The sequence below is a fragment of the Brassica napus genome, chromosome C2, assembly GCF_020379485.1.
Source record: "Brassica napus cultivar Da-Ae chromosome C2, Da-Ae, whole genome shotgun sequence".
Taxonomy (NCBI): domain Eukaryota; kingdom Viridiplantae; phylum Streptophyta; class Magnoliopsida; order Brassicales; family Brassicaceae; genus Brassica; species Brassica napus.
In genome coordinates this window covers 29046864-29058087 of record NC_063445.1, presented here as the reverse complement: position 1 = coordinate 29058087, position 11224 = coordinate 29046864, and the positions used below count along the sequence as shown (strand labels likewise).

The 11224-nt window shown below is 33.7% G+C and overlaps 2 long non-coding RNA genes across 3 annotated transcripts; both read left to right on the top strand.

Annotated features, from left to right (window-relative positions):
• Positions 1-1045: 1045 nt before the first annotated feature.
• On the top strand, positions 1046-2852 carry LOC125581639. 2 transcript variants are annotated; one of them, XR_007319292.1, is made up of 6 exons: positions 1046-1279; positions 1534-1654; positions 1744-1825; positions 1922-2044; positions 2123-2280; positions 2374-2852. It is a non-coding gene; the product is annotated as an uncharacterized LOC125581639 (long non-coding RNA). The 2 variants fall into 2 exon arrangements; XR_007319291.1 differs by having other exon boundaries at positions 1046-1654.
• A 773-nt stretch (positions 2853-3625) lies between these two features.
• LOC125581637 lies at positions 3626-9468 on the top strand. Its single transcript, XR_007319290.1, has 6 exons — positions 3626-4371; positions 4478-4578; positions 4688-4752; positions 4836-6982; positions 7254-8002; positions 8084-9468. It is a non-coding gene; the product is annotated as an uncharacterized LOC125581637 (long non-coding RNA).
• The last annotated feature ends 1756 nt before the right edge of the window (positions 9469-11224 follow it).

Below are 11224 nucleotides of genomic sequence, written 5' to 3'. Positions count from 1 at the left end.
AATAAGATATTTTGAAAATGTCTTTTTTATGAGTGGTAACATATATATAGTACCAACAAAGTGGTAAACATGAAAATTCCCCAAAAAAATTTGCACAAATTATATATATTTTAAATCCGGTCTATCAAAATCCCGCGCGAAGCGCGGACCGACCCTAGTCTAATTATATAAAATACAGTTTTCTATCCTCTTAGTCATGCCACATGGAATTCCATGTCATAAACTCGGAGGCTGAGAGCGCGACATCTGTCCCTTTGGTAAAAACTCACCGTTTCATGTAAGGTGTGGGCTGGTGCGTTTCCGTTTCTTATGATTTAGTGGGCCTTATTTTACTACCCTGGTTCAACCCAAAGACAGCAAGATTTTAGGGTTCTCTGTTCTTCTTCGACAATTAAATGAATTAATGAAGATTCTTTTTGACAAAAAAAAAAACCAAGAGTCTTCTTCTTCGATCTCTGATACAACTATAGAGTTTCGATGTCTTCAATCCACGTTAAGACTCGCTCTGTGAATCTTCGATCTGGCGTTCTGTCTTCTCTTCAGAGTAACGAAAACTTTTTCTCCTAATTGATTCATCCCCTTCTGAATCGATGGATGATCAACTCTTCTGAACATCGATCCTTTTTTCGATTTGAAGTCAGGCGATGTTCTTCAACCATGGCGGTGAGATTTCTCAGATTCTGGGAAGCCAGAAACATCGGGAGCTGATGGGCGTGTATATGCTCTTACTGGATTCAAAGTTATTTCTTAAAAAACTCATGTTCATATTGTTCTTGAATTCATGTTCATCGTTAGGTTAGGCTACTCTGGCGTGTAATCTCAACATTATCAAGGTTTTGAATTTAGATATTTGTTAGGTGTTTCTGTTCGTAAACTCATGTTAATAGTGTTCTTAAACTTTCATTTTAATTAAGACCAGTCTGTTTTTTAAATTATTTTTCATATTGTTCTTAAACTAAACTCATGTTCAAAGTGTTCTTAACTCATGTTCATATTAATATATAAATTGTTTGTTGATTATGCTTCCTTTCTTAATGTGTTTCAGGCGACCCTCATGCTGGCCACTGTGAATGTTTTAACAGGCTAGCAACTTACATGCCTTATCTCAAGGCGGGTAATCAGAACTTCCGGCTTTCCTACTCCTCCCTGTTGATTAGATTCAGTGATGCTAACTCTTTGGATGAAATAACCGAACCGGCTTCACCCACACCTGAAGAAAGTTTCAAGTTACGTAATCACACGAGATGCTTGGTCCTGCCAACTCACACTCAACTCCCAAGTATTCTTCCTATAATCTGTTCATCTATATAGCAAGATAAAATTTTAATATTCATTATCCACACATTGTTTGTGAGCTAACTGCGGTTAAAACTACTGTGAGTGACTCACCCCATGACAAGAACCGGGTGATGGCAACCATTAAAATGGATAAGTATTTTACTATTTCAGATTAAGCCCTTCAACTTTGCATATCTGATTTCTTACTTTTTTTTGTAATAGTATATATTAAGCACTTTGATATCTGTTTTCCAGTATCAGTGATGTTTCCGTGACGTTGAGTTTATTCGACTCACAATCTATTAAGTTTCACCAAGCTTGAGGCCGACGTGGTGATCCACGAGCGGTTGTTGCAACCAGCATTCATCCAAAAATTGTGGGAGTTATTTACTTATTCTTTATGTTTTAACGGTCTGCTATCGTATATATGCTGCTTAACACACTCACCACATCTTCACTTTTCAGGTCGTTTGTTTCTCAATGCCACATCATGGACACACATCTATTTCAACAAGGAGACTAATGTTGGGGAAAGATATTTATACAAGTAAGAACTTTGTTGATTATTAAATGTACGCTTCACATTGACTATGTTATAACTTATTAAACACTAAACCTGTCGGGTTACTGTCCATTTATGTAGGCTGTTCTATAGCGACACTGGGCATGCAACAGCAGCTCCACTGCTGAGGGGCTATGCCAAGGTCGAGCCTCTGACTATAGCTGAGCTCAATGAATTCAGTGACAAGAATGAAGAAGAGCTCAGGTAGTACAACTAGCTTTAACATACTATAATTTCCATTTTCAGCACTCTGTATGTGATTCTGATATTCCAATAATGTAGGATATTTATTTTATCTGTATCGGCATGATCACCGGCATCAAGATAGACAAAGGGTTGTGCTACGTTTCTTGCTCCAACTGTACCAGGAAGCTTCAACGCACTGTCTCAGCCTTTACATGTGTTCACTGCAACAATACTAATGCTGTTGGTGTCCTTCGGTATGTATAATTCCGTAGTATGTTGTTTACTTTACATTCATTTTGGTATCACGTGTAGGTCTTGACTTTTTATAAACGTTCACTGTCTTATAGCTACGGTGTGGAGATGGTCATAGCTGATGATACTGCTGTAGAGTCTATTTGTGTGTTTTGACGGGGTAATGACGAAACTGCATAACATGAAAGTCTATGAAGATGATATGTCTGGTGCCAACTCAGTACCTGCTAAGGCAGCACCAAATACAGGAGCAGGTCCAAGTGGTGTCAACACAACTAAGTCTCCAGCAAGGATGTTCTAAGATGGTCAAGAAAGCACTCAAGTCATAGATAAAAATAATGATAGATTTGGCATCAGTATTTCCTCTTTGAATAATGCTTAGGTTTTTTTTCCTTTGTTTTTGAACAAGTTCATTTATGTTTCCCTCCTCTTTTGGGTAATCTATGTTTGGTTCAGACTCTCTTTATAAAATATGTCTCAGTTTCCAAAATTGATGTATATGTAACTCACTATATATTAAGACGGACGACAATTGGTCCCAGCTTATTGTCTGTAGGAAACAAGTGTTTCACCATCATCTTCGTATAACCGACTTACCCTTAATCTAGAATCCAAACAATAAGCAAACGTTTTGAATGATTGTTAGTACCAGCTCCATCTAAATCCAATATATTGATCCCATCTGTTGTTATGTTACAGACATTGTTTCCTGCAGATACTTTAAATTGTATGAATTAATGAACATAACATCAATTGCGTGGGAGATAAGTTAATGTCTTTTCACATTTCCTAAGAATTAGTATGTACCCGTCGAGTTAATTCATTTTATAGCCTCTGCTAATTCCCTATATCTTTCGATAATTCTCTGTAATCTCAACCTACAATCACAAAAAAAAAAATCTTTATGGTGAAGAAAACATCTAAAGAAAGAGCTCGAACTGACACCGGGGAGCCGAGTACAAGCAACCTTAGTCGTCTGGTCGTAAGCACTGAGTCACCTAACGCTACGAACGTTGCTGATGACTCCATCTCAGGTTTGTACAGCTAATCTAACTTTAAAAGACATATTATCAACCATTTTTAAAACTCTGTACCAACACTTATCTTTATCCTCATTGACGATCTGTTACTCATACAGAAAACGCTGCACAGTTGTCAAGACAGAACCGAATGCTCCTGCGATCATCAAAATATGTTAACATACGATAAAATTTGACTTGGAATTTACAAATAATTTATTTACATAATTCAGAATAGTTTTTTTTTTGAACTGAGGCTTCATAATTCAGAATAGTTCATCTTTTAATTAAAAGAATTTGAATATTATCGTGACATCATATTTCCAAAGAAACCAGCTAAATTTTAAAATATTACTAAAAGCTTAAAAATAAATTAAAGAAAGTATTATAATATATATATCTTCATCATCTTTATTGTTTTTAGGTATTTTTGGTTCTATAAAACACCACCAACATCGTATACACACAATATAATAAGTTATACGCCACAACCTACTTAATATAGACAAAAACATCAAAATCATACATAATTAATCTTAATTAACATACATAATCCCTTTACACACCAACGTTCTTAAAAACCAAAAATAGTATAATACATTTCTCTTGCAGAAGCTTATAGAACACACACAAAAATAACATACAATTCCATAGATATATACATCTATTATTATAAAAAAGAGTTTCCTCTCTCCAGGACCTTCCACGTCGGATGCTAGGTCAATAAGTCGAGGTTTCACGTCGCGACACCTGTCCCTGCACACAAAACGCAATGCTTTGTCAAATGAGTATAGTCTGGTCTTTGTATCGTGACGCGTTTGTTAGATCAAAAAGATTGGGCTCGGCGCGTTTGTTTAATATTGGGCCCAAAGAAAACGTACTCAATAAACCTAATCTGATACCGCGGAAGCAAGTGTATTCTTTTCTCTCTACTGCGTGAGACGGCGACGGTGGCGCTCGAGTTTCTTCACCATTACCGAATCAGATTTCGTTGGTGTTTAATCCCATTATCTATGACGCCCACTGCGAGTTCTTCAATGTGTGGTTTACGTCGGAGAAGCTCTGTCAATTCGGGTATAAATATTTATGGATTCCTCTTCTCGAAATGATCCTCTCCTCATCTCTCTTCTCATATCTCTCTTAGATTATACTAATCCACTTTTTAATGGCTAACTCCAAGGTGTTCTTCTCCTATTTGAAGGCCGGCAAGTGTTCATCCGGCTAGGCTGCTGCGTTTCTGGGAGGCAAGGAATGTGAAGCGCCCCTCCAGACTCAGACTTGGTATGAACTGACTTGCAAATAATCAATAGTCTTGAAAAGATTGAGTTTATCTATTTGGGAGATGGTATTTGGTTTCGTTTGTTGAATTTTGTTCGTTACCGTATTGCAGGCGACTATCGAGTTTCAGATAATTATTTAAAAGAGCTTTCACCTAATTTTGAAGAAGGCATTCAGGTAACTTGAGCTCACACTTCCTGATTTTGGTCGGTTTTTACTCTCTGCTAATACATGTTTTTTAAAAAAAATCTTTTTTGTAGATTGATAGATGATGAGCTTGAGCAAGTTAGAGGCTTTTTATCGATGAAACTCTGCCATTTAAAGAATGGTTAAAGATATTGGGGGCTGTCTTCGCATCAAGTTTTTCCAGTTTTTGTTTTACGCATTAGACGATGTGTTGTGAGATCAGCAAGTGAATCACACATTTTTTTTGTTGCAGATACCTGGTGCAAAAGTTGGTTACAGACAATACTGATGCTGCCATTTTGTTGCATTGGATGGGTCAATAACAAAGCTAATCAATGTTCGTGCCTCTGAGGTTTTCCCTGGTATGGTTCGCCACAAGACCAAGCACATGGTAACCAAGGGGAATAAGAACTGCAATGTTTTTCAGCATCACGTTTTAGGATTGTTCGTTTTAGTACAAATGCTTTTAAGCCTATTATGTTCAGCTTCTGAGAAAGTGAGTTTATTGTTATTTTTATGAACCTGTTTTACTCCGCACATTCTATTTTAAAACAATGTAAAAAAATTAATATTAGTTTGTTTACTCAATAACGGTGGTATCGATTTTCCATACTCGGATTATTCACACGGTAACTTACTTGGCAAGCACGCAAAACAACAATAATGATAGTCCTCTGATCCACCAAATATGCTTAGCATGTCAAAATACATTCGCTATCACTTAGTCTTGGGAGAACACGAAGAATAAAAGAATATTATGTATTTGTATGCTATTCATAATTTTGTTTAAAACAGAAAATTATTTTGATCATAATAGCCCACATATGAGTGTTTGTTTGTCGGTTTAGGATAGTTCTATATCTACGCTTTCCGTGAGATTGTTTTAACAGATTCTTTGTGCGGAACTGCGGATTGTCCTTACATGATTTCCCTGTTATGCTATTCAAATCTGTACAGGCAAATATCAGTGGATTTGATATGATTCAAAATCTAAATTCATCATTTAAAGCTTGCCTTATCATGCACTGCGCTATCAAAACAAAAGGAAACCAAATCATTATACTTTAATATAGTATTCTCCCATTTATTCTCATGAACTATTACGGTTTTAAATTTTTTGTTACAAACACATATTTCTACGTATCAAAGGGTGAGTATATTTTTGTTTTATTTTTTCTTAGAAAAATTTTATTTTTATATTTGTGTATTTTTTTTGTAACCATATTTGTGTTTAATATTAATTTAATCTAATAAAGTTTTCCATAACTATATAAATATGTCAAGTTGCATAACTATATACCTGTGCCATATGCATTTCAGAAATTATTTTTTAAACTTTTTTCTAAAGTTTGCAACATATTATATATTCTTAGTAGTTACCTAACATAATTAGTCAAGAATATTCGTACTCAAAAATCTGAATCGATCCGAAAATCAAAGTCTCATATTCTATTAGACTTCTATTAGACATGACCAATATATTCCAACGGTTCTTAAAGTATTATATCCGAAAACCAATATCAAATCCAACCCGCACCGAAAACCAAACAAATTTTTTGAAAATTGTTTGAACATAATAAATTTTAATATATTCTGTTAAATATATATATGGGTTAATATGATTTTCAACTATCTTTAAGTAAAATCACATCTTATACAATAAAACAGACTTGCCTCTCTCCTCATTAAGCCACGTCATCAAGTAGGAGAGGGCAAATCTCGACACGTGTCAACACCTGGGTTGTTCTGTGTTTTTTTTCTTGGTTTTGTTTCTTACGTTGTCTGATACGAAAGTGTGAACTGGGCTTTATAGTATTTGTGCATGAAGCCCATAGTGGAGCCCAGTCTTCTTCACGCTGTCTCAACCCACAAGTGGTTTAGGGTTTTCTCCTAGAGTAACTTACTTGAGCTTGGGGTATAAATATCCCCTTCATCCAGAAATGAAGATTAGAGCTTCGACAACAACCAAATACTCTGTTCAACTTTCCGGTTATTACAATGGCGAATCTCCAAATGTTTCTTGCCGATTTGAGAGGACAATAACATCCATTTCAATAGCAACTAGCTATCCTCTTGGCTCGATGCCAGGATTAGTTAACCGTTATCAAAGGGTTGAACGTGGTTCTGATGTCAGTTTGCACGGATTATCGTCTACGGAGGCAGGAACAACCAGAAAAGGCAAAGAAAATCGAAGGAGGAACAGCTTCCTCGCCATAGATGTGTAAGATCCATCTCGCTTTGCTTTAAATATGTACTCTTTTCTTCTGAGCTCTTTTTGATCTCATATGTATTATTAGACTCTGAAAACAAGCTCTATAGTAGGTCTTATGGCCTTTGACCATGCTTTTTATGCAATTTCAGGGTAGAGATCGATCAGTATTTTTCTTTTGCATGTCAAGTATGTAGCATGAACATATAGTCAAAACTTGGAAATACTTTAGATTCTCAATCGTGTTTGGGTAACTTGATTTTTTCTTTTCTATATGTGTCAGGAGTGATGATGAGTACGATGAGTATGGTGTATACCAGACTGATATTGATACGAGCTGCTCTCCTCAAGGTAATCAATATTATGGCCCAATGGAATATGAGGAGACGAGCATAGGTGATGGCCCCTGTAAGCATCTTAGTGACGAAACCCAAGATTGCATATATATACAAGAAAGCTTTGTATTTACCTCTTTTGGGAAGGTAATGAAAGAGAGAATCTGTTTTGTTTTAACCAAAGCAGGTTTCTTCACTTAACTTTTAAGAAAATCATGTTTCTTCAGTGTTCATAGTGGCTGTGACTGTGATTCTTGTCTGAATCTGTTTTATTTCTTCTTTACATCATCAACTCTCAAAATATTTAACTCCCCAGTTTTGTCTGAATCTGTCCTTTCTTAGTTCGTTTTTTTCCAGGAAGGTAAAGACAATATATTATCTTCACACTCCCATAGCTTCCATAAACGAGATTGGAGGAGCAGAAGCAATAAATATAGTCACATCAATTGCTTTCTTGATAGCTTTTGCTATACTCAGGATTCAACCAGTAAACGACATAGCCTACTTCCCTAAATGGTATCTCAAGGGCCTAAGAACTAGCTCCATACAAACTGGTGGCTTTGGAAGCAAGTTCATCAACTTGGACTTCATGTCCTATGTTTGATTCCTCAACTGGATGCCTGAAGCACTTCAAATGCCAGAACCAGAGCTCGTCAGGTCTCGATTCTGTTGTCTACTTGAGGATCTACGTACTCGGGTACATATATAAATAAAACCTCACAAAGCTCTTCTCTTTTCTCCGAAGCCCTTTACTTGACACCATGGTTTTAACTTGCAGGTTCAAGAATTTTTCCCCATAGCTTGCGTTGCTTTTACAACAATGGTGCATATTAATTGGAAAAGCAAGGGATTGGATGGATTAAAACACTCTAATATAAGCTACAGTGATATTGATAAGCTTTCATTGTCAAATATACCAAATGGATCAGACATGTGAGCTATACATTTCCTAGAGTTTGGTTCTTTTTCTTCTTTGTTCCATTAGTGTAATGGTTATTCATTTTCCTATAGATTTTGGGTGCATCTGTGTATGGTTTATGCAATCACCTTCTGGACATGCTTAATGCTGAAAAGAGAGTATTAGAATATAGTAGGCTTCAGTTTCTTGCAAATGACAAAATGAGACGTAACCAGTTCACTGTAATGACACCATGAATTTTTTTTAGTAACTATTGAGTTAAGCTTTCTTGATAGATTCAATCTGAAAAATTAGTTCCTTTCGACATTATAGGAGATTAACCACTACTAAATGGATCAAAAAATCTATTTTCTTTCAACAAATTATCATTTTGATATTTGTGAACATATATTTTTACTAAAACCAAAAATGAATAGTAAATTTATGTAAAAATAAAATATACGAACCCGGCGCGTAGCGCCGGAATACCACTAGTTTAATATATATTTTAAATCGAATAACCTATATAAAACCCAACTAAATGAGTTTATATGAATATTTATTTTTATTAAAAGTCCACATAACAAGATTTTACCATTGTTTTAGTTTGTTCTCTTTAGAACAAATTTTACCATTTGACATATACAGTTGATTTCTTATATGTGAGAGTTCTACATTGTCATTGACAAAAACAAAATCAAATGATATATTTGCAGGTTCTGTACCAGTGGTCATATATAATTGACTACTTATACCTGAGAGGTTTACATGGTGTTATTACTATGATTGGAAAAGTCTGTTGGTTGGTCCGTGGATTAATAGTATTAATTAAGCTGTTATATTGTTAATATTTGTTTATTCTTTAGTATTGAAATAAGGATAATTAATTATATGGGTTACATTATAGTGTATGTGTTTTTTTAGGATATTTATTTATTCATTAGTATTTAGGTAACTTAGGTTGTCGACATTTCATTTCTAAAGTACCCTTAATGACTTCTAATTTTTTAAGTAAAACTGATGGCGCAAAAAGTAATATATCAGAGAAGAGTAGAGGTAATTTCATAAAAGGGTTCATGAATTAATAGTATTGATGTAATATACCCTACTATCTTATTCTTACTAGGGATGTTCAATATGGCAAAACCGAACCAAACCGAAATAGATAATATGGTTTGGATTTGGTATATACCATACAAACCGAATGGATATGATTTTTAAAAAACCGTAGGATTTGGATATGGTTCGGTATATAACCGATAAAACCGAATAAACCGAATAAAACCGATCAAAAAATAGAAACATGTAAATATGTATATATTTTATAACAACGTATGAAAATCATAAGTTAATTTTTTGCTAATAACTATTACCATATTTTTTACAGTAATAAAATAGTCCTGATTTGTAAAACACTTGAACTATAATTAAATAACAATTCATCGCAAACATGCTTCTTATTTTCTTAGTCTTCTTTTGATCTTTTTGCTTTAATTTAGCATTGACTAAATTGAAATAAAGATTATAAATTTGATGATAACAATTAGTGAAAATTCTTCGCAATTTTTTTTATCTATAAACGAATAGAGTTTCGTGTTTAATAGAAGAAACATGACTTTGATGAACGCTAAATATGAAAGAATATAATAACTTATTTTTTGGGCTTCGTGCTTCTGTTTTATTTTTTATTTTTTATTTTTATTATCAAAATTTTGAACTTTGATTTTAATTATAGATTTGATTATTTTATTAGATGATAGAAACATTTTTTATTTTTGTTCTTTTATTTAAACTTATAATATTTTTTAATAAATGAATGTGTTGACAACAAGACTCTAAAATTCATATAATATGATCCCAAAATAAAGAATTATGTTTTTTGGTATAAAACCGAATAAACCGAAAACCGACGGTATATAAACCGAACCGAACCGAAGTAAATATGGATTTAGAATGGTAGTTATATTTTACTAACCGAAATACCGAAAAACCGAAAAAAACCGAACCGAAACCGAACCGATATCCGGATTGAACACCCCTAATTCTTACGGAAAATAAAATAAATATATTTCAAATAAATCAACACAAGTGGTGCGTGTCATAACCTCACAAAATATAATCAATACACCGAAAATTATTTTGGCATAATTATAACCACATAAATATAATAGTAATATTTTTAGAAAACAAAGTAACTAATTAGTACATCCATAATATTGTTAGGTTTAAAAAATATTCATTCACATATTCTGATAGAAAGAAATATATAGTAAATAAAATTCAAAAGTAAAATCGTTTCAGTAGTTCCTAAGTGTTGTTTGAAAATTAAAATTTAGTTTACTGTAAGCAATATATATATATATATATCAAATATATTATATTTAAATATTTATTTAGATTTATATATTATGTATTTAATGTAAAAGATATACATGTATGTATATATATATTAAAAAGATATTTTCCATATAATTTTAAAATCATTTGTATTTTGTTATAGAAATTTAAACTTTTATCACAAATTTCTCAACGGGATCTAAAAAATATTCAAATACAATGACATGTACAAAATTTAACTAATATGTATATTCTTATATGATACAAAAATTATATTAAATGTTTACTCTAATTGTTAAAATTATTTTAAAATTTACATCCCGCTCGTAGGGCGGACCGACCTTAGTCTATATATATAAAAAAATGTTTTTCCTTCCTGGTGATGCCACGTCATAAAGTCGCTCATCCTCAGGGTGACATCTGTCCCTCCTAATACAATACTCTGCGTTTCATTTATTCCGTTTGCAATTCTTTTGGGCTTTCTCTAATATTTGATGTCTGTGTTTAGCTTTATAAAGCCCATTCTCATAAAGAATAACACGATGTGGTTGAAATGCGTCGTTTTGGTTTTCCTTCTCTGTCGCGGTTCCGGTTGATCTCTGGTGATCGTGACCAAGCTTTCTTCACGGCGTGAGCCCGCGTTCATCGTTTCACCGCCGCGACCTCCTAAGGTCGCAACCGAAA